This window comes from Nicotiana tabacum, chromosome 6 (assembly GCF_000715075.1).
Source record: "Nicotiana tabacum cultivar K326 chromosome 6, ASM71507v2, whole genome shotgun sequence".
Lineage (NCBI taxonomy): Eukaryota > Viridiplantae > Streptophyta > Magnoliopsida > Solanales > Solanaceae > Nicotiana > Nicotiana tabacum.
Window position 1 is genome coordinate 72,474,440 of NC_134085.1, and position 20,770 is coordinate 72,495,209.

Genomic DNA, 20,770 nt, shown 5'->3' on the forward strand with positions numbered 1-20,770 from the left:
AAGCTCAGCCTAGAGCTCGAGCAGCACCACCACTAATGAAGCCTCTGGTAGATTTTGATGAGGAGGTTCTAGCTCAAGCTGTACCTATTAGAGCAGCTCAAGTTCTGGAGGGATTCATCGCCACTCCAGTGCTTCAGGATGCTCTAGATGTTTTGGTTGGCCTTATGGAGAGTGAGGCCCAGGACGGTACATTTTCGGTGGTACCAGCCGTCTGTCAAGCTGGGGAGGAGCATAGACTCTCACCACTCACACTCCGAAGCAGATGGCTCCCCAATATCAGATTGCAGCAGCCCCACCAGTTGGGGTATTTTAGCCGATTGTTGCGGCACAGGCCGGTGATAGGCCCGCCATGACTTCTGAGGCCTTATTGAGATTGGACAAGTTTACTAAGCTCTTTCTAGTTCACTTTAGTGGTTAACCTTCTAAGGATCCACTGGATTATCTTGACATTGTTGCCATGAGGTGCTGCGGAACATGGGTATAGCTGAGACTAATGGGATTGATTTTGGTCATGTATAGGCTCTTAAGATACTCATCTCATACTTTGTATTTATCTTTTTACTAAGTAAATGAGAAAATTGGCTTTGACCTCCCAAATTTGTGTTCCTTTGACTGTCGTTGTTTATGTGTGTATGTGTGTGTCAAGATCAAGCATGACTTCGTGCTTATTTCTTGTTAGGACTGAAACCTTGGATTTCATAGAGGTTGCATGCACACTGCCTACTTGAGTTAGGCCCATGACAAGTGGTATCAAAGCAAGGCAACGAGCATGGTAAATGATAGAGATGATATTGTTCAAGGAAATGTTGTTGGGAGAGATAAGTTGCCCACAAGAAAGCAGACGAAGAGATGGACGATCAAGGTAATACATACTGCCATTGGCATAGCAAGTGCTGATCTGACTTATCAGCATCCACCATACGAGGTTGGCCATTGTGAGGAAGGTGATGGTTTTGTTTGTTTTGGGTTGTTTAGCTGAATGAGTCGATCTCGCCGAGGCTAGTTTAGCTTCTTTAAATCAACGTACAAAAGTGTTTGAAGGAAACTTCAACTCATTTGATTCTATTGCTCTAGAAGAGCTTGGAGATGTCAAGAAGGCGACAATAACCTAACTAATAGCACACGGAAGGGATGACTAGTCTTGAGCTCAAGTTGATCGAGGCTTTGTCTGCGTTGCACGTGGAGGTTGAGTCTAGAAATCAACAACTCAAGGAAGAAAAACTCGTCGGTGACACTGGTCTAATGACGGTGCGTGATATCAAGATTGAGGCCCCAAAACTCAAAGAATTATGTTGAGAACTTCATTAGGAAAAGGGAAGAATACTTTAAGCACGTCAATATCATTGATAAGGCTGACAAGTTCGGGGTAGCAATCATGTACTTAGCTCACACTGCCATGCTATGATGGCGGAGTAAAAATGGAGCGTTAAATCCCACTTTTTTAAAATGTTAAGCTACATTGAGAGTTAGTCAGCGTAAGCTCAGAGAGCTATGCTATTCCTATGTTCATAAGTAATTATGACTAAGTTTAGTAAGTGTTAGAAGGGTTAGAGGTTAAATGAATCGAAGCGAGTAAATTTTCGTGAAATTTTGTAACTTATGGAGCAACTTACAGACTGTACATTGGAGATAACTATTTTATAACCCGTACTTTTGGGGTAATACTAAAAGTGCTTAACATGATAAAAAGGTCGTGTTACATGTCACGCGCCAACCTCGGGAGGCGCGACTGGCACTCAATCGAGTGAACCCGACTGAGAAAGCCTTTTGGACACTTTCTACCCAACTCACTATGATCAAGAAACCATGATTTGATTTAATTAGACAATAGGAAAGATCGTACAGATAACATTGCTAGTTCATTTTATATTACAACCCTTAAACCATAGTTAAGTTTCCAAAAAGTGGGGCAACAAGGCCCCGACTATACCATAAAAAGTGGTAATTTATAACAAAAGATATACTGCATAACCCCTGGAAGAAAAGGGGCTCACCAAGGCTGTTGAGAGGAGGATGCACCGCTATCTACGATCGGCATTGTCTGCTATGGAACCACCTACATCTATTCAAAGATATAGCGCCCCCGGCAAAAAGGAAGTTAGTACCGTGGAATAGTACTACTATGTATAACTAAACACCATCTCATTAGAAAGAACAACCATAACAAGAATAAAGAAATCATAAGGATCAATAAAAGCTTTAAACAATCAATACATCATCAAATAAGGGATCACATAGCCTTCACACAATTTGCATAGCTTTAAGTTGGGACTTTTAATATTGTTACATCATAATTCACAATACCACCACCTTCTTGGACGGAGTCCAATCACGACCTGATCGTCTAGGTTGCCTCATTTGAGACATGTACCTCAATCACAATTTCATTCTCACTTTCCAATTTCAATATTAGCACAATACCACCATGTGTGCGGCATGGGGTCCGATCACGACACGATCGGCTAGGCCATCTTTCCAAGATGTTTTTCCTTCTCTATAAATTATCTCATTTCAATCTTTATTTTATATATTCAGTTCATCGGCACTTGGGGCCACAATTATTGTTACACCCCATATTTTCGTACATGAAAATATGCCACAAATAAATTAATGAGAGCCCGGAAGTGAGATGTCATATCCTGTAGTACTACATTATGACGATGTTGCACCCTGTAGTGTTTTACGTTGAATTTGTCGTAAGTTAATTGACATTAGTCTAAGGAAAAGATTATTTGGAGATTGTAAGGATTATGCTATTTCAAACAAGTAATAAATAAATTTGTGAAGGTGAGCGGGGAAACAAGTAAAAGAAAAGGAATTTTCGTCCAAGTTTTGCATATTGGGATAAAATACGGCTCGAGCTAAAATACTCGGTATTTATGGATTAGAACCATACGAGGTACCGCACGACCATAATAGTAAGATGTATAAGGTATATGAAAAGTGAGTAATATTTTAAGTAAGTGAGAATAATTCTCAATTTTGTGGGTAATTGATTAATTATCGGGTAACGGGACATTACCTAATTAATTGGAGATATATTTGGATAAAGATACTTATTGGGGCTGCCACTTGGCATCAATCTAAGCCGAAGTGGCAATAATAGGCTTGATGAGTCATAAGGCATGAAATACCTTGTTTACACGTACAAATTCTTGGATAAACAAGTATAAATTCTTGGATTGAAAACTAGGCTAAGCCATTTGGTCTCCTTACTGATAAGTAACGTGTGTCTTTAAGAATCTTCAACAATGCTTGGTAATTTCAATGGTAAAAAGAGAACATCTAAGTGGGATGGTTTCTGTCTTTGATTATAATTGACAAACTAAGATTTCTATGTATATTTTGGGGTCATTTTTAGTCTTGAAGTACCAAAAGACAAGGGAAAGACAAGGGAAAGCCAAATAAAATTGTCAAGGGCAGCTTCTTAAACTTTCTATTGATGCATAGGGTGTTACAATTTGAACCTAGTAAATTAGATGAATTAGAAGTGAAAGAGGTGTCTATTGAATATATACAACTTTTTTGAACATGTTTATGTGGTTTCTGCTAAAAGTAATAGGTTCGCTTGAACACATTGGAAAGGGTCACATCTGCCACAGAAGTGTAGGAGGATGAAGTATACACGAGAGACGGATAACAAAAAGAGATATATATTTACAGAGGGAGATGAAAAAGGTAGTAATTTGGTGCCCTGTGGTGCAATCTTTCTCAAGAATATCATATAGACTTTTCCTACTCCGATCTTACCATCACGTGTTTGGTCGTACTTAAAGTGTATTAGAGTGATTATCAAGAGAACTAGCTCAGGTATGTTAAGGCTATCCTTTCTTTCTTTTGGCATGATTCATACGATATGAACGAAACGTACAATTGTACAAATTCCATAAATGACTCTATTCATAGAAGTATTAGAGATATCTATGTTCTTGAATTTCCATGTGTCATAATATTTTATCATCTGTTCATGTGTCTCAGAAAAATATGAAAGTTGAAAAGAGTTTACTTTATGATATTACTTAGAGGCGAAATGGTCTTATGACATTCTGAATGATTTTATTGATGTACTTTTCATGCATTGCATTCATATGCATTTACCCATAACCAAATGGCGTTATATAAGCGTATATATGTAAATATATGTATATGGGATATGGGAAAAGGTTACTGCATTATATACGCACCACTACCTGATCAGCTGGTATATGATGATGATGTTGCCCACAGTGCCTGAAATATGATTCAAACGGCGTTATATACGCGTATATATGTATGTATATGGGATATGAGAAAGGTTATGGCGTTATATATGCACCACCACCTGATCAGCTGGTATACGTTGATGATTTTGCCCACAGTGGCTGATATGTTATGATGGGATGCCCTCAGAGGCTGATGATGTTATGAGACATGTACCTATGCACGACATGACATTCATATGCATATGCATGGCTCTAAGAGTAATTTATAATTTAAAAAGTTATTCATACTTACAGGTTGAGTGATGTACTCTATATTTCTTCCATGTCTCTTATGTACTTATTTATGTGCCTTACATACTCGGTACATTATTCGTACTGACGTCCCTTTTTCCTGGGTATGTTGTGTTTCATGCCCGCAAGTCCCGATAGACAGGTCGAGAGCCCTCCAAATGGGCTATCAGCTCAGCGGAAGATGTTGTTGCTCTCTATTTGCTCCGGAGTTGCTTATTTGGCTGGTATGATTTAAACGTGTATTGTTTGGTATTGCAGGACTCTGTCCCGACCTTTATGACATATATGTACTCTTATAGGCTTGTAGACATATGCCGTGTACATAAAAAATTGTACGGCCTTGTCGGAGTAAGTTTTGAGTTTATAAAGGATCATGTTGGCCTATTAGGCCCGTATGTCATGTGTTATGATGATGTAATAAGAAAGATACGTTACGTTGGTACTCGGTTGAGTAAGGTACCGGGTGCCCATCACGGCCTATCAGTTTAGGTCATGACAATTATCACATCATACTTGGCACTAGGCCACATTTCATAACTCAAACACTTTTCCCCCACATTTTACATCATTTCCACTTTCAACATTAACCTTGCAATTTAAGATAATAGGCACATATAAGAGCAATTCAAGTTGTAAGCATAGAGAGGATATTACATAGTTTGACATAGCAATCTCAATTTAAACTTGACTGAAATCTAGGCATTTTAGCACGTGGTTCACATTCTTCACACATCCTTAATTTACCAAAAATAGCATATTGAAAACATTGAGACACACCTTTCATATATATTCTTGCAACACCAATTCATTTGAAATAGCAAGCAGTACACTAATCAAATTTCGGAACTTATAACATTTGCATGGACACCAAGGGAGCTCAATTTCTAAGAAGAGGGGGTTTTGGTCATACATACCTAAAATTTTCCCTTTAATAATACTACGGCATCCACCACACTAAACAACTTCAATCTACAATAATGCAACACATTTGTAACTATATTAGTAAGATTTCTATATTTTAAGTCATTTAGACTTTTTATCAAACGTCTAATGAGTATATCTTTCCACAACCTCCTTCAATGGAATTTCTTCACCTAACAACTACCTTCCATACCAATGATTCACCTTACCATTGTCTCTAGGCCATCCACAACTTCCATTAGTACATGCATGCCCAACAATTCACACCCAAACCATCAATCTCCTTAATTAACCCATTTGACAATCTCTACAACACCAACACAACCTAGGGTAGGCACTTATCGCTTCCAATCACCATCCCATAAGTCCTAACATATATTTCATACATAAATAATTACCATAGAATAGTTAGAGATAATAGACATACCTCTTTTAGTAAGAATCTTGAAAATCTTCACTTGTAGTGTTCTTGACCAGTTTAGGGATTTGAATGGAAATTTATGGATTTTCAAAATTAATCCTTGTTAATATAAGTGTTTAAGAGTAGTAATCAACTCAAAATACTCCAAAAACATTACCTTGGTTCATGGGAGGGATGTATGAAACGGATTCCCCTTGATAAAGCAAACCCTAGCTCAAAAAAATAACTTAGAGACTCTCCATACCCGGTCTTGGGGGTATTTATTGGGCTTCTATGTGCACATCACGCTCAGGCCGCGCTCGGGAGGTAGAAACTTTCAAATATGCGCGGCCGCGCACCGGCCGCACATCTGGCCGTGCATATGACACAGGTCTAGTAAAATGGCCATAACTTTCTGTATAGATATCCAAATGAGGAATGGTTGATGCGTTGGAAACTAGACTCAAACGGTTGTTCACCACATAACTCCTTATATATATGTATATATTCACATCCAAAATTTGGTCATCTGCGTACTCATTTGGAATTTTAGTTTATCATGAACCTTTCCAAGTTGGCTTAGACTTAGGCCTCTCCTTAGACCACAATTCACTTATAATATGACTTATACACTTATTACCATATCCAATTGACACAAAATAAAATAATTAGCCTACCTTGGCACCACGAAGTATTAAATTACTTAGCAAAATTTTACCGGGGCATTACTTTCTTCCCCGCTTAGGATCATTCATCCTCGAATGATAACTGGAGTAAATCTCCAACACTTAGCATAATTTATCTCTTTTATCACATATCTTTAACTCTCAAATTTTGAGTAACTCCAAAAATTTTCAGAAATTTCGACAGAGTTTCCCTTGTAACTGGGCCTATCCACCTGCCAAAGAATCCCAGAAACACATCCGAACAACATATACATAATCCAAAGATACAACATAATATGAAATGATGCCAACATGGCCCCATAAGCAATGCATTACTGGAAAAGAAATACTATTAACATCAACTATCCAGGTGATACACAATTCATAGAAGGTAAGCTTTCAGCATCTTCATAGGACACAAATACTTAATTACATAGCTATCCAAAAAAGTGAGGGTAGTTATTCTTCTTTTCTTCCTCGGCCTCCCAAGTGGCCTCTACAAACTTCTGGGTTTGCCATAACACTTTTACGGAGGAAATTTCTTTATTTCTTAACTTTCGGGCTAGCCTATCAAGAATGGCAACTGGAATTTCTTCATACGACAATTCTTCATTAACCTCAATAATCTCAACCGGCACAATAGCGGACGGATCTCCAACTACCTTTTTCAACATGGAAATATGGAACACCTGGTGTACTAATGACATCTCAGGTGGTAGTTCAAGCTTGTACGCCACCTGACCAATCTTTTGAATGATTCTGTACGGCCCGACATACCTCGGACTTAACTTTCCTTCCTTTCCAAAACGCATGATACCCTTCATGGGGGTAACCTTCAAGAATACCCAATCATCTTCCTTGAATTCCAAATCTCTTCGACGAACATCCGAATAGGACTTTTGATGGCTTTGAGCAGTTTTCAACCGCTCCTTAATAATCTTAACCTTCTCCATAACTTGATGCACAAGGTCTGGCCCTATTAATTTAGCTTCCCCAACCTTGAACCACCCAATGGGAGATCTACATCTTGTACCATACAACGCCTCAAATGGTGTCATCTGAATGCTAGCATGGAAGCTGTTATTATAAGCAAACTCCATGAGTGGCAAATGATCATCCCAGCTACCTTTGAAATCAAGAACACAAGCACACCACATATCCCCAAGCATCTGAATTGTTTGCTCCGCTTGCCCGTCAGTTTGTGGATGAAAAGCTATACTAAGATTTACCTTCTTACCCAAAACTTGCTAAAACGTCTACCAAAAGTTGGCCGTGAACTGAGCCCCTCGATCTGAAATGATTGAGACTAGAGTGCCATGAAACCTGACTATTTATTTGATATACATCGTCTTTCTAAAGAAGTTCGGGGAAACACTCTCAAAAGGGGCTATGATGTGGTATCACAACCTAGCTCCTAACTCCATAGACTCATTTGCCATACTGGCAGACTCCTTCATAAAGTCACATACCGGTGCCATCAAAGTACCAACAAGGAAATCTGACGTGTTCAAGATCGAGAGAAGGAGAACGAAATGCTACGAGAGTTCCTATCTCTCTTCCAAAAGGAATGAACGGAACTACTACGGGTCTCTAATGACTGGGCGGTGCATGCCTTCACTCAAGGTTTGAATGAGAGAAGCTCGGTGGCTTTGAAGCAGCTGAAAGAGAATCTAGTCGAATATCCCACCGTGACCTGGTCGAACGTCCACAAATAAGACCAGTCAAAAATTAGGGTCGAAGAAAAACATCTTGGAGCCCCCTCGGGCTCAGTATACCCAAGCAAGCTTCTGGCGAAGAAGCCAAAGCCAAACAAGGAAAGATATCATCCATACACCACAGACAGAAGGAACGCTCCGAGGTGTAACCCACCTCGCAACGATCGAAGGTTAGACCAAGGACATAATCCTTGGGGACTCATCAACAAAGCCGGGTTTGATAGGAATGCAGGACCAACGGAGGCACCTCACTTATCAGAATACAACTTCAATGTCGATGTATCAGACATCAGGTTCGCCATCAGCAAAATCAGAGACACCAGATGGCCCAGACCTGTACAATCGGATATTTCACAAAGGAACCATAACTTAGTGTGTGAATTACACAATACGCACGGACACAAGATCGAGGATTGCCGGTAACTCTAGGAGGAAGCGGCCCGATTACTTGACAATGGTCACCTTCGGGAATTCCTCAGCGATCGAGCCAAAAATCAGTTTCGAGAAAAAGAAACAACCAAAAAGGACAAAGCGGACGAGTCGCAACATTTCGTCCAGACGATCTTTTAAGGCAGCTGCCACTAGGCTTCACAAAAGTCTCCACTAGTAGGGGGACTAAGAAATAAGCCAACGATAAAGTAGCGACCACGAGACACGCCCTCGTCTGTATCCAAATAAAGAACCGTACCGCGTCCTCCAAATGAATGCCAAGGTTCAAAAGTGCCATCGCCACTGAGGTATAACCATTTCCCTTTCCATTTTATATTTAAAAAATGCTAACCTTTGTGCAGGCGCTGGACCGAAGCAGTCAAAGCGCTAACCCAACCCGAAGACTTTAAGGTTTTAAAGCATCTATTGCACTCTTTTCCTTCAACCGAGTTTTTATCAAGAAAAAGGGTTTTACCGACAAGGTTTATAATGAGGCAACATCCACATGCTACCTAAGGACGATTCGACAAGTATTCAAGGCTTCTTTTGCAATCAACCTCGAACGCTGGGTGGCATCCCCCCTGAAAGGCCATTCACTCGAAAAAACCAAGAAATGCCAAATGGGCTCCCAATAGGAAACTGATGTACCGAGCCAAACGGTCGAACGAACTGTGTCCGTATAGCGGGCCCCTGACGGCGAAAACATGTACACTTGTACCAAATAATTCAAGAATATCTTTTTCAAAGCATCTCACACTCTAAACGGAAGCTCGACACCTTCGCAATAATGAAACCTCCACCGAAAATATCTCGAACACTTGGGGACTGGCGTCAACAATTCAAACTGAATGACCTATGGGTTGGGACTCCAAGCTCATAAGTCCTCAACGAGGCAACATAACAGTTACGAAACATCTCCAAGGCCAAAAAGTGCACCGAATACTCGAGGACTGGCGTTAAAATCTCAAAAAATGCAAGACCTTAGGGTCGGGATCTCCGAAATCGTAAGCCCTTAATAAGGAAACACATAGTTTACAAGTAACGGCTTCCTATCCAAGATACCCTCGATGACTCGAGGACTGTCGACAATCGCCATTCATTAAAAAACCTGAGGCCATAAGACCCCTAGCGGATAGACTCGATCTTGTAAGACCTACATAAGGCAATAGCAATATCTGTATGACCTCGAGTAAGGCATGAACAATACTTATACCAAGTATCCAAAACTATATGACCTCGAAGGCATGTAAAATTTGTAAGACCTCACTAATGGCATAAACCTGATCTCAAAGTTTCGGCTATATATCGAACTTGTAAGATCCCTAAAAAGGCATACCCTTGATATAGATGCCGAAACTACTTCACTCGGGACATAAAGGCTTCGGCCAAACATAGATGACTCCAGTCACAAGGTTGTACCAGCCAAACTAACGCAACTCGAGGATGCCCGACCATCACTACAAAATCACATGCCTTCAATTACTTCGAATCTACTTCAAAAAGAACTGGTTAAACAGGCTACCCTCGATACAGGCAAAAGATCTTCGACCATGTCAGTATTAAACATCGGCTTCGAGATACTCAGCCTCCGAGCCAAACCTCCTGAGGTGCTCGATCATCACCATATAACGACTCGCAATCGAGTCTTTTATTAAGTCGTCGAAGAGTCAGGCAAACACTATTTTTAAATCCTTATCGAGGGAAAAATAAAGCCTACATAAAAGGTCATTTCGACCCAAGGTGTAAGAGTCATTGTCTCCAGCCCACATAAAAGGTCTTTTCGACCCAAGGCGTAAGAACCATTGTCTCTAGCCCGCACAAATACAAAACATGAGGGTCGAATGAGCTCGAGTCATAACCTGATTCGGAGAATGAACCCAAAATAGTTAACTAAATATGCCTAAGAGCACAGTGTAAGAGCCATTGTTCTAGCCAAAATGTTGGCAAAAAGAAACCCGGAAGATACAAAATAGTGAGGTTTCCCCCTTATACATACATGTAATAAAATACAAGCTCCATTTATAGCATACTGTGAAAGCACTATATAAAAAAACAAAGAAAGAAGATAAATGCCCCCCATTGGGGACAATGGCCCGACGGCCCCGTCCTCGCCATCTTCGGCATCGAACAGAAGGAACTTGGCATCATACTCCTCCTCCTTGGCTCTCTCGATCTCCTCTGAAAGATCGAAACCCCTGGCTTGAATTTCCTCAAGCGTTTCCCTCCAAGATTTGCACATTCTGCACTTTTACTGCTGATCGCATAACCAAGAGTTCTCATTAGCTCAGCTCTAGCAGTGGCAGCGCTCTACAAATAGGTTGCCTCTTTCTAGTCCGCCCTAGTTCTACTCATCACGGCTTCAGCCCGGGTATTCACTACCTCGGCCTTCGCTTTTGAAATCTCGGACTCGAGCCTTGCGATCATGTTCGCTCGCGCAGAATCACTCGCACGAGAAGTATGGATTTGCACCTCAAGGGTGGAAGCTTTAGCCAAAGCACTCTCCTTGGCTGCAACTTGGGCATCTACATGGGCCTGCAACTCGCTAAACTCACGTTTGGCCCAGCCAACTTCGCCCCAAAGTCTTTCCAGCTCCTCAGTTTTGCTATCCTACTAAAATATCGAAACATTAATCTTCGAAAATAAAAGAAGGAGCATACGTCAACATGAAATACGAGATACCTGCCTCTCGAGGCAACTCTCGTGGCAACGGCTTCGATCTGCCTTACAGCGTAGGGATACCATCTCAATTTCCTTTCTCGTGCAAAGAAGCTTATGGGATTTCTCCCTATCCTAAACTTTCCGCAACCTAGCCTCATAGCGAAGAAGCTCAGACTTAAGCTTGTCAAAGGTCTGTGAAAGAAAAATAAATAAGAAAGGGAGAGTATGAAACCGGAATAATACTATGCGGGCTACTGAAGCTTACCATAAAGCTGAGCCACTGAGCCTCGCCAAAGGCTGAGCCAATGTCTGATGGCTTAGTGTCCCCCGAAGCACCTTTGTATGAAAAGAAAGAGGCACCACGTGCTCCTCGCCCTTCGAAGTACCCTTAACAGAAATGGGTTATCCTCTTTTGAAAACGAAGGCCTCCAAAACCGGATGATCGGCCAAATCGCCTCTTTTGAACCACTGAGACGGGCTCGTCCTGCTGCAAGCCTCCTTGTACCCTAGAGACCCTTTTTGTTTATCATCGACCCTCGACCCCGAGGTCGCCAGTCTTTCCTCCTCCCCCAGAGGGCATGGCCTAATCTCCGAAAAATCTCTAATACCTGTAGCGGCTAAGTTAGTATGCTAAAAAGAAAAGTACCATTCCAAGGAAATAAGCCACCAAACGCCTACCATGATGTTTCGCCTACCAACTCACCTTGGACAGGTCTTGCCACCTGCGCATATCATGGGTCGACCAAGCTTCCAGCTTACGGAACCACTTGGCTAAATTAGGGACCTCGGTCGGTAACCAAGGAGTCACTACAAAAAATGAAATAGAGAAATGTCATTGTGGAGCCCGCCTCCAGACAATGTGATAAAAATACAGGTATGACACTTATGTGTGATATTCCATTTCTCAGGAAAGGGCAGAAACTCTTTAGGAATGATTCAATCGTCTGCGCTCGAACAAATCGGCTCATCCATCCTTGGTCCTCGTCCTTTTCGCCATCAACGGCAGGAGACCGGGTGGATCAATTTCGCAGAGTAATCAAACCCTAATAACGTAGTAGTCGATATAACCTCACGAGATGACTGAGGGTAAATTCGAGCCTGACCTTATCTACAAAGTATCTTATCATCTTCACTATCTTCCAAAGGGATGGGTGAGCCTACGCCAAGGTAACCTGATATCTTCGACAGAACTCAAGCACGACTCGATGTAAATGTGTGTACACGCTCAAAAACATCTCGACGTAGGTCATGATGCTCTCCTAGGATGAAGGTACTTGTACCATTACTCCTTCTCCCCATCCACAGTCTTTTCTAATCATTTCGAGGTGTTCCTCCCCTACTGATGAGATGAACCTCGACGCATGCTCCCGATGTCCTTGAACATTGGGAGGTCTCTCCAATGTAAAGTCCCTCCTCGAGACAAAGCACCTCGAGGCCCGTTCACCGGGCAACATCGATGTACCACTGACCAGACGCGGAATAGAGGCAAAACTCCCCTCTCTTTGATGGGCGGATGTCGACGTAGCAGTCATGGCTACGATAAAATAAGAGGAGGGGGATATAGATTTGGGCAAAGATTTTGAGTTGAAACGACGGGAGAACTAGCACAAAGCGCCATGTTCTATGAACGAAATAGTTACTAAGAGTAGCAAAATCTCCACTAAAGAAGCAAGTGAGTGAATATATATGGGCAAAGCAGCGGTTGCTCGCCTACCCAGAAGGCCAATTAATTCTAACCATGGTAACGTCACTTTTTTCTTGGTAAATGTACTGGCGGGACCACCGGGGATCACTTTTTCCTTTATCAGATCGCATGAATGCCGCTACCCCAAGAAAGTCAAGAGGTATCAAGACCTTGGGGGCTTCTTGCTATCACAAGCATCGGCCCCAAATAAGCTATCAACCTAATTTCTATGTAGGTCACGATTACTCCAAAAATGGGCTCCAAAGAGTTAATATTAATGTTTGAAGAATAACTCAACAAGAGCAACGAGATATAAAAAACTTGGGGCAGAAAAACCCTTTTGAATTGCCAAAAATATATTTACAAGGACGTCTTTACAAGACTCATTCCCCCGAGAGTACAAGCACTGAAAGAAAAAGAAGAAAAAAAGGAGCAAAGGCGACATAAGGCCTACTCTTCATTGCCATTATCCTCCCAACCATCTCCAAGATCCTTATCTAGAGCAATCAAGAGCGTCGACTTTCTCTCCAACTCTCGGGCCTCCTCAATTTTGGCTGAAAGAACAACGCCTCTGGTTCCGACCCCCTCCAAGGATTCCCTCCTGGCCTTCGCTCTAGCATGCTCGATAGCCTGGGCCTATTTTAGCTCCACCCTTATCAATATCTTACAGGCTATTTGATTCGATGTGGCTGTGTCCTGCAGATAAGTAGCAACTTTTCCTTCGATCTCGGACTTGGCCGTAGTTAGCGCGACAACATCCTTTTGAGAATTTTGGAGAAGATCATGGGTCGACGCCAACTCCGAGGTTGCCACCCTGTTTTGTTCCCTCAGCTCGATGATCTCCGCATTCTTTTGCCCGATTAGTAAATCCCTTTGCCCGATCTGCAAGGGAAAGGTAAGACAGTTTGTATTAGATCATGGGAACGAAGGGTAGACTCATGCATAACAGAATACCTGCTCAGCAAGAGCAGCCTTTTCTCGGAAAGCTCCCTCCAAAGCAGCCCGGAGCTCACCTGACTCTTTCTCCTTTCGGGTAGAGTAAGCCTCCGACTCTCGCATTCCCAAGGTCAACCTCTCAAGCTCCTCCTCACGATATGAAAACTCCTCATTAAGCCTAGAGAGGTCATGATCATACATTTCCTTACACTACAACAAAACAAAAGAGTTAGAAAAACGAAGAAAATGCTCGAGACTAAGGGAAATATACATAAAACACCTCCACCTGCTACATGAACCTATCTGCCGCCTTGACAGAGCGGGGAGTGTCAATATCAACATTCTCACTAACATCGTTAAGAATGTTTCCAAGCGCATCTCTCCCTTTAAGAGGACCCCTGGCTTTGGCGGTATTCGCATCCTAAGCATCCCGTAGCTCCCCTGATAAGAACTGAGGGCCCAAACTGAAACCATTTATGTCATTGATGTCTCCGATGGCCAACTCCTTCCCCTGAAAAGCTCTAAGTCTCGACCCTTTAGGATCAGCGACAACGGTCCCCCCAGCGAAAACTGCACCAAATCCGGCCATGGGATCTGGGACCACATAGACACCCTCCTCGAGGGTCTTCGATTCATGGGACCGACCTGAGTCGGCCATTCCCGATTCAACAGCCTACGATCTAGGCACCTGCGAGGCTCCCACACGCAACCTCATCCTCCATGCCAACCGGCACTCTCCCTCATTAATATCATAATCATCATCCTCATCCTCAGCACTGGGGCTAGCTCCGGAAGTTGAAGCCGAAGTCCTAGTGACGGCTCGAGACTCGCATAACTTAGGTTTCTTTGCCACGGGAGAATTGGCAGCCACCTTACCTTTCCTTTTCTTGCCCTTGGCGGGATCTGAAGTCTCCATCTCGCCACCAGGGGGCGACCTCATCTGCATATTCTCACCAAGGCCTGCATGAGCGCAGTGACCGTAACTTATCAACACAAAGGTTACGGGGAAAAAAAATAAATCTAAGGCATAGGTGGAAGGGAAGCTTTACCATGATTCTTGACCACCCACTGCTTCTTTTCCAGGTCTATCCAAGACCGAACAAGATATGGGAACGCAGTGTCCAACTGCTCGATCCATCCCGGCAAATCCGAGACCGCTTCGGGATACCAAGCGGTAGCTACAAAAACTAAAAAGAGGTCATTTCTCCTGAATAAAGGAAAGAAAATCACAAAACATGTCAAAGGAAAAAATGCTTACGCCGTGTGTTCCACTTCTCCGAGCGTCACTTGATATTTGTCACAAAAATCGAGGATAACCAGGTCTATCTCTGGAGGAGGGGATTTAGAGGGATCGACAGGACCCAAATTGAACAGGTAAGTATATACATGAAGGAGGTCAGCCTTGTGATATGTTATATTCTCATTAGGGCTGGGAATCTCCACCTCCGCTGCCTCCCTCCATCGGGAGTCTTTCTTCACCGTCCCTACGTTGGTCATGACACTAATGTATCGGGACACATGTCCATATCGGCTCGGTGTGGATGAAGTTTTATCGATGGTAAAGTCCTTCGATATATCAAGCTCGGTGGGAGTACATTGTCCCAAGGTGGGTATCACTTTGGGTTTCCTTTTAGATGTTCGAGAGGAAGAGGCAGCCTCGACTTTCCGCGGAACCATCCTGGAGGTTCTAGCCATGATGATTGTGAAATTTCTCTAAAAAAGTAAGAAGAAAGGATGCAAGTAGGGATGGGTTTGGTTTTGCAAATCGGAAGTAGTTGGAAGAGTAAGAATTATCCAACAATTGGTGCATTTATAGGAGCCATATGGGACGTAGAAGGGACGAACGAGTAGCAATTCATGGGCTTCTCGATAGTCGCATTTGACAGCAACCCTTGCATGGTTTTTTGGGCATGGCATTTAATGCTCTGATAGGCTTACGTCACAACAATGATGCCCTGGGAATAAAATCTCATAATTGTTTCCTATCGCTTTGTTCTAGGAAATGCGGGGACTATCTGTATACAACAAAAATGGAGGGTCTAATTTCTCGCTATTAAGGCACTTTGAAAAATCACCTCAATGGCTCGAGGCCACGGCCGAGTATCCCCCCTCGAGGGTCGTCGAAACCCGGCCATGGGGCAGTGATGATTATGGCAATAGTAAAAATGGGAAGTTCCCAAGGTACACGGCAAGGACTGACAGAGCCTAGTAAGCTTCTAAACCCGAACCAAGGTGTCATCTAGCCGTCCCATCTCCGCTTATTTGTCATTAATGTATTTTGTACTATGTTGGGATTCCCCTCCTATATAAAGGGGGTTCTTGTCATTTTGCAGAGGGTTGTTGCTTCAGCTGCTCTACACGAAATATACAAGAACATTCTCTTTGCTCTCTTACATATTCTCTTGATATTATTGCTCCCATTTATTGTCTTCATTATTGTTTTCATTATTGTTCTTCATTTATTGCTTATCATTGGCTATAACGAGCTTTTATTAATTTTACTCCAACTGTTAATCATACTTCGATTGCTAGCTCGAGGCCCCCAAATTGTCAAGCTCGAGGCCACGATTGCTATCCTATCGGTTTGATATCACCCTATCCTTAACTATTATTTTGTTTCTAAGTCTCACATAAATAGCATCAACTGCTTAACTACAAGCATAAAAATAGATCACGTATTTTTAGAGTCCCATAATTAAATTTAATTGTTATTATCATTTTTACGGTAAATACCAACTTAAGCGTACATATAAATACATGGTTTCGAGCAAGAAACTATATGCTATGCCATAAATGTATTATTAAACTAAAAGAAATTATAATATCTTATACCATCAAGTTGGGGAGCAAACAAAGCTCTTTGTTGCAATGATGTAAAGAAGGGCAGCAAAATTGACTTTTAAGGATACGTATTGATTAAAGTCAAATAGAACAAACTTTCACTGATTAATAGCCAAACCAAATAGGATACAGGAAAAAAATCTATGAGAAATCATTAAATATTAAGAAATAATATCAAATTGAAAGAAATCGACAGATTTACCTCAAATAGGATTGTAGGATTCTTTTTTTGATTTATATGATTGAAGCAATACCTAACATTTGACGAACAAAATCAGAAAAAATACACTTAACAAATAAGCAGATGAACCTTATAAGAACAAAACCTCTAATTGAGTTGGGCATGCTATCACTGCAAGCTTTATCTTTCGTATGAAACTATGAACTTGATAGAAATATATTTCTTCACCTAAAACTAAACACTAGCAGGAATGCAATATCTAAAGGCTAATTATATCTCTAACAATGGAAGAAAAATAAATATTTAAATGTACCGATAAAAAAATATAATCCCTAACTTAGACCTTCATATGTATAAAATCCATAGACAACATTCCATAAGCACTAGTAAGACGCAAAGTCCAACATATATGAGTTGTCAGATACTTGATACATTTATTATAATTCTTTCTAGTAACTCATGTAAAAGTTTGATCTCTATGATGTTAAAATCTTTTGAAAAATAAAATCAGGTGCAACAATACCTATTAGTGTCATGAAGATTCACAAACAATCCAGTTGATATATTTCTTCAAAGATCTCATAAACTAAAGCAAAATATTTTAGGAGAAAATTAATTTAGGACTAACTAATAAGTGAAATGGACATAGCAATATACCAAAGTCACTAATAGTGACACATAGAGATAACTAAAGAAAGCAATAGAAGCTTTGATACCACATATAGAAAAAAGTGAAGAAAACTAAAACTTACTAGCTGACCCATACTATCATAGTAAGCTTTGAAACATCTTCTTCATCAACAATAGCTGCTAATTCATGTTGCTGCTTAAGAAATCTACCGGATTAATTATTTGGTTGATGTTTGTTTTTAATAGTGCATGAATATTTATCTCCTCCAAATTTTATACAAATGAGAGAAGACAGGCGTAATTCAATCAAAACTCCATGAACTATTTTCTTATACATAACAAAAATGTTATTTATTTAAAAGAAGCAAATAGTAACATCTTATTGTCCAATGCAAACCACATCTTATTTGACATACACCTACAAAAAGTAAGTAACTGCCTATGCTACACAAATACTATAATAAAAGTACACAAGACATATCTCTAAAATATTCTCACACCATCTATAAAATTGATTAACCAAGATGATAAATAAAGTAACATTGTTCAAATAGTAACTAAATATATTAAGTGGTTTCTTTTAAAAGCTAGTACCAGTAAGATATTTGGAATTTACTATTAAAATGTTAAGCACTATGCTCAAAATTTAATACTGTTTAAAAATCTTATTTTTATATTAAGTGGTTTCCAAAATTTTTGTTGGAAATATTCTCACACCATTAAGCTAGTTCAAATAGTAACTAAATATATTAAGTGGTTTCCGAAAATCTTATTTTTATGTTTAGCCATACTTGTGACTAAACAAAAAGATCATGTTGATATGCAATTAGGATTTCCAGTCAATTGCAACTTTATTTGTTTGGACTCAAAGGTGTTCATTGTGAAATATTTTCAAACACCTTCTGAGCACAGAAATTGTAATACTGTTTAAAACATATCTAACACAGATTTCCATTGAAAATTCTGGAAAATTCAATTAAGCATGCAACAAACATTCCAGGCCTAGATAGTGCCAATAATTAAGTAAGAGTGAAAAGTAATCAAGCACACAAACTCACAAATAAAGTATATGGCTTCACTTGGAGTACATCTCGTGAAACCCAAATAAAATGACTTACATGAAAAACCCTAACTCTTTTTTCAAAAACACATTTAGGGTACCAAATTAGGTATTAACAAAATAATTTTATTCATCCATTTACAAATAAAGTTTCAGAGGAAAAAAATTGTTAAAAAAAAATTCGTAGCTTACCCAAGTACATGGAACTTTGTGGTGTCTCACATCAGTTGGTAAGATTATAAAGGAGTAAGATGGTGGCTCTTTGTCGCTACTATTAGAACTGTTTCAATAGGGTGGAATGTCTTATGCAATGTTAACAACCATTGTAGTAGATTGTCTATTGCAACGGTTATGTCACTGTTGCTAAAACATCCGTTCCAATAGGCTTATTTTCTGGTAGTGTATATAGGCATAGAGATGTATTTTCCTCGCGCCATTTGATAATGAAACATATTGTTTGTTGTTGAAAAGTTTTGGGAAAAATCATAGTTTTACCTACTCAAATTTTTGTAGTTTCAGTAAAAGAATTTGGGTTTTCACTGATATACTTAAAAAACATGCCAATTTTTCAAAAACTTTGATCGAGTTGAGCATCTTATATCTGAGTATGTTTCTTGTACCATAATTATTATCTTGTTATGAATTTTTGTTGGACTCTGACCTCTGTTCCAGCTATTCAATACTTTCAACCTAAGGTTATGTTTGTTACTTATTGAGTACATGGAGTCGGTTATACTCATACTACACTTCTGCACCTTGCATGCAGATATGGATGCTGACGTTGCTGTGTATGACGAGAGCTAGCTTTAAAGACATACCTGTGTTCCACTTACAACTACCTTTAGTTCTTGGTATCCCTAGACTTATGAAAATCTATTTATGTATATTCGGATAGATGATGTATTTATTTCATACTAGCTTTGTAAATACCAAAACATAGAAGCTCATGATTTGTATTACCAACCCTTGGGAATTCTTGTATTAAAGCAGTTTTATTATCAATTGTTTCTTGAAAATTTCATTAATTTGGATAGTTGTTAATCATCTTACCTAGTAGGTTGGTTTAGATACCATCACAACTAGTTGGATTTTGAGTCGTGGCAAGTGGGTATCAGAGACCTAGGTTCATAGGTTCTAATAGTCATGAGCAAGTACCTAGTAGAGTCTTGCGGGTCGGTATGATGACATCCATATCTATCTTCAAGAGGCTACAAGGTATTTAGGATAAACTTCCCATATTTATTTCCTTATTGTGCAACATTGATTTAGCTTGAAGTGTAACTCTTTGAATCCCTTTCATGCATTCATATGCGCATATGAGCTCTCAGTATCAGTTGTACATCGACAGCTTTTGATTCCATGGATGAGGTGTGAGATGTAATTTCGGTGGGCTGATGATGGGCTAGTCTGGTGGACTTGAGGATCAGTTAGGACCGCAGCTTAGGCTCAGTAGTTTCAGTTGTGTAAGCATGTACTTTTGGACTTATAAGTTTGGTAGTGTCCTTACTAGTGGAATTATGGCTCGATGAGTGGTTGGGTGACCATATGATGAGTATAATGTGAATGCGGGATATGTCCTGATGGTTTAAATATGAGGGGAAGAGTTTGTTAGGGATATGAAAAGGACTATTGGGTTCTTGATTTCTGCCCTGATATGACTTATAGTCTCAAGTTATGAGTGTATTGAAAGATTTTTTATGTTGTTTAATTGTGGAACGAAGTAGATTTTTCATGTCTTGTGGTGAGTTCAGACTCGAGAAGATTAAGTGATGGTGTGGTAGTTGTGGCTGTAAAAGGTTATGGAGAGATCCAGTTTGAAGCTAAGCAGGTGGGTTATCACATGCGGGGTAAACTACGAATGTGTGATCATTATGATGTTGTGTGGAGGTTATCTTTCCTACCAACGGGTTATATTTGTGCGACTTGAGTTTGGATCGGTTGTAATAGTTGACCTGACCATTACGTGGATGTATGGATTTTAGTAGATGATTTGAGGTACTATGTGGTTTGTGTTATGTGATCTTATGAAGGATTTAGTTGAATCTCTCTACGATATTATGGCAAGAATAGAGTATGGGTATTGTGAGTTATTGACTATTTTGATCCATGGCTTTGAGCCAAGTGGGGGAGTGTACTATCAAATATTTGATTGCATGG

At 40.3% G+C, this 20,770-nt stretch overlaps 1 long non-coding RNA gene across 1 annotated transcript; it reads right to left on the reverse strand.

Annotated features, from left to right (window-relative positions):
• Positions 1-1,845: 1,845 nt before the first annotated feature.
• On the reverse strand, positions 1,846-18,953 carry LOC107799958 (uncharacterized). The gene is made up of 3 exons (XR_001651256.2): positions 18,806-18,953; positions 16,945-16,996; positions 1,846-2,062 (listed from the first exon to the last, which is right to left on the reverse strand). It is a non-coding gene; the product is annotated as an uncharacterized LOC107799958 (long non-coding RNA).
• Between the last annotated feature and the right edge of the window lie 1,817 nt (positions 18,954-20,770).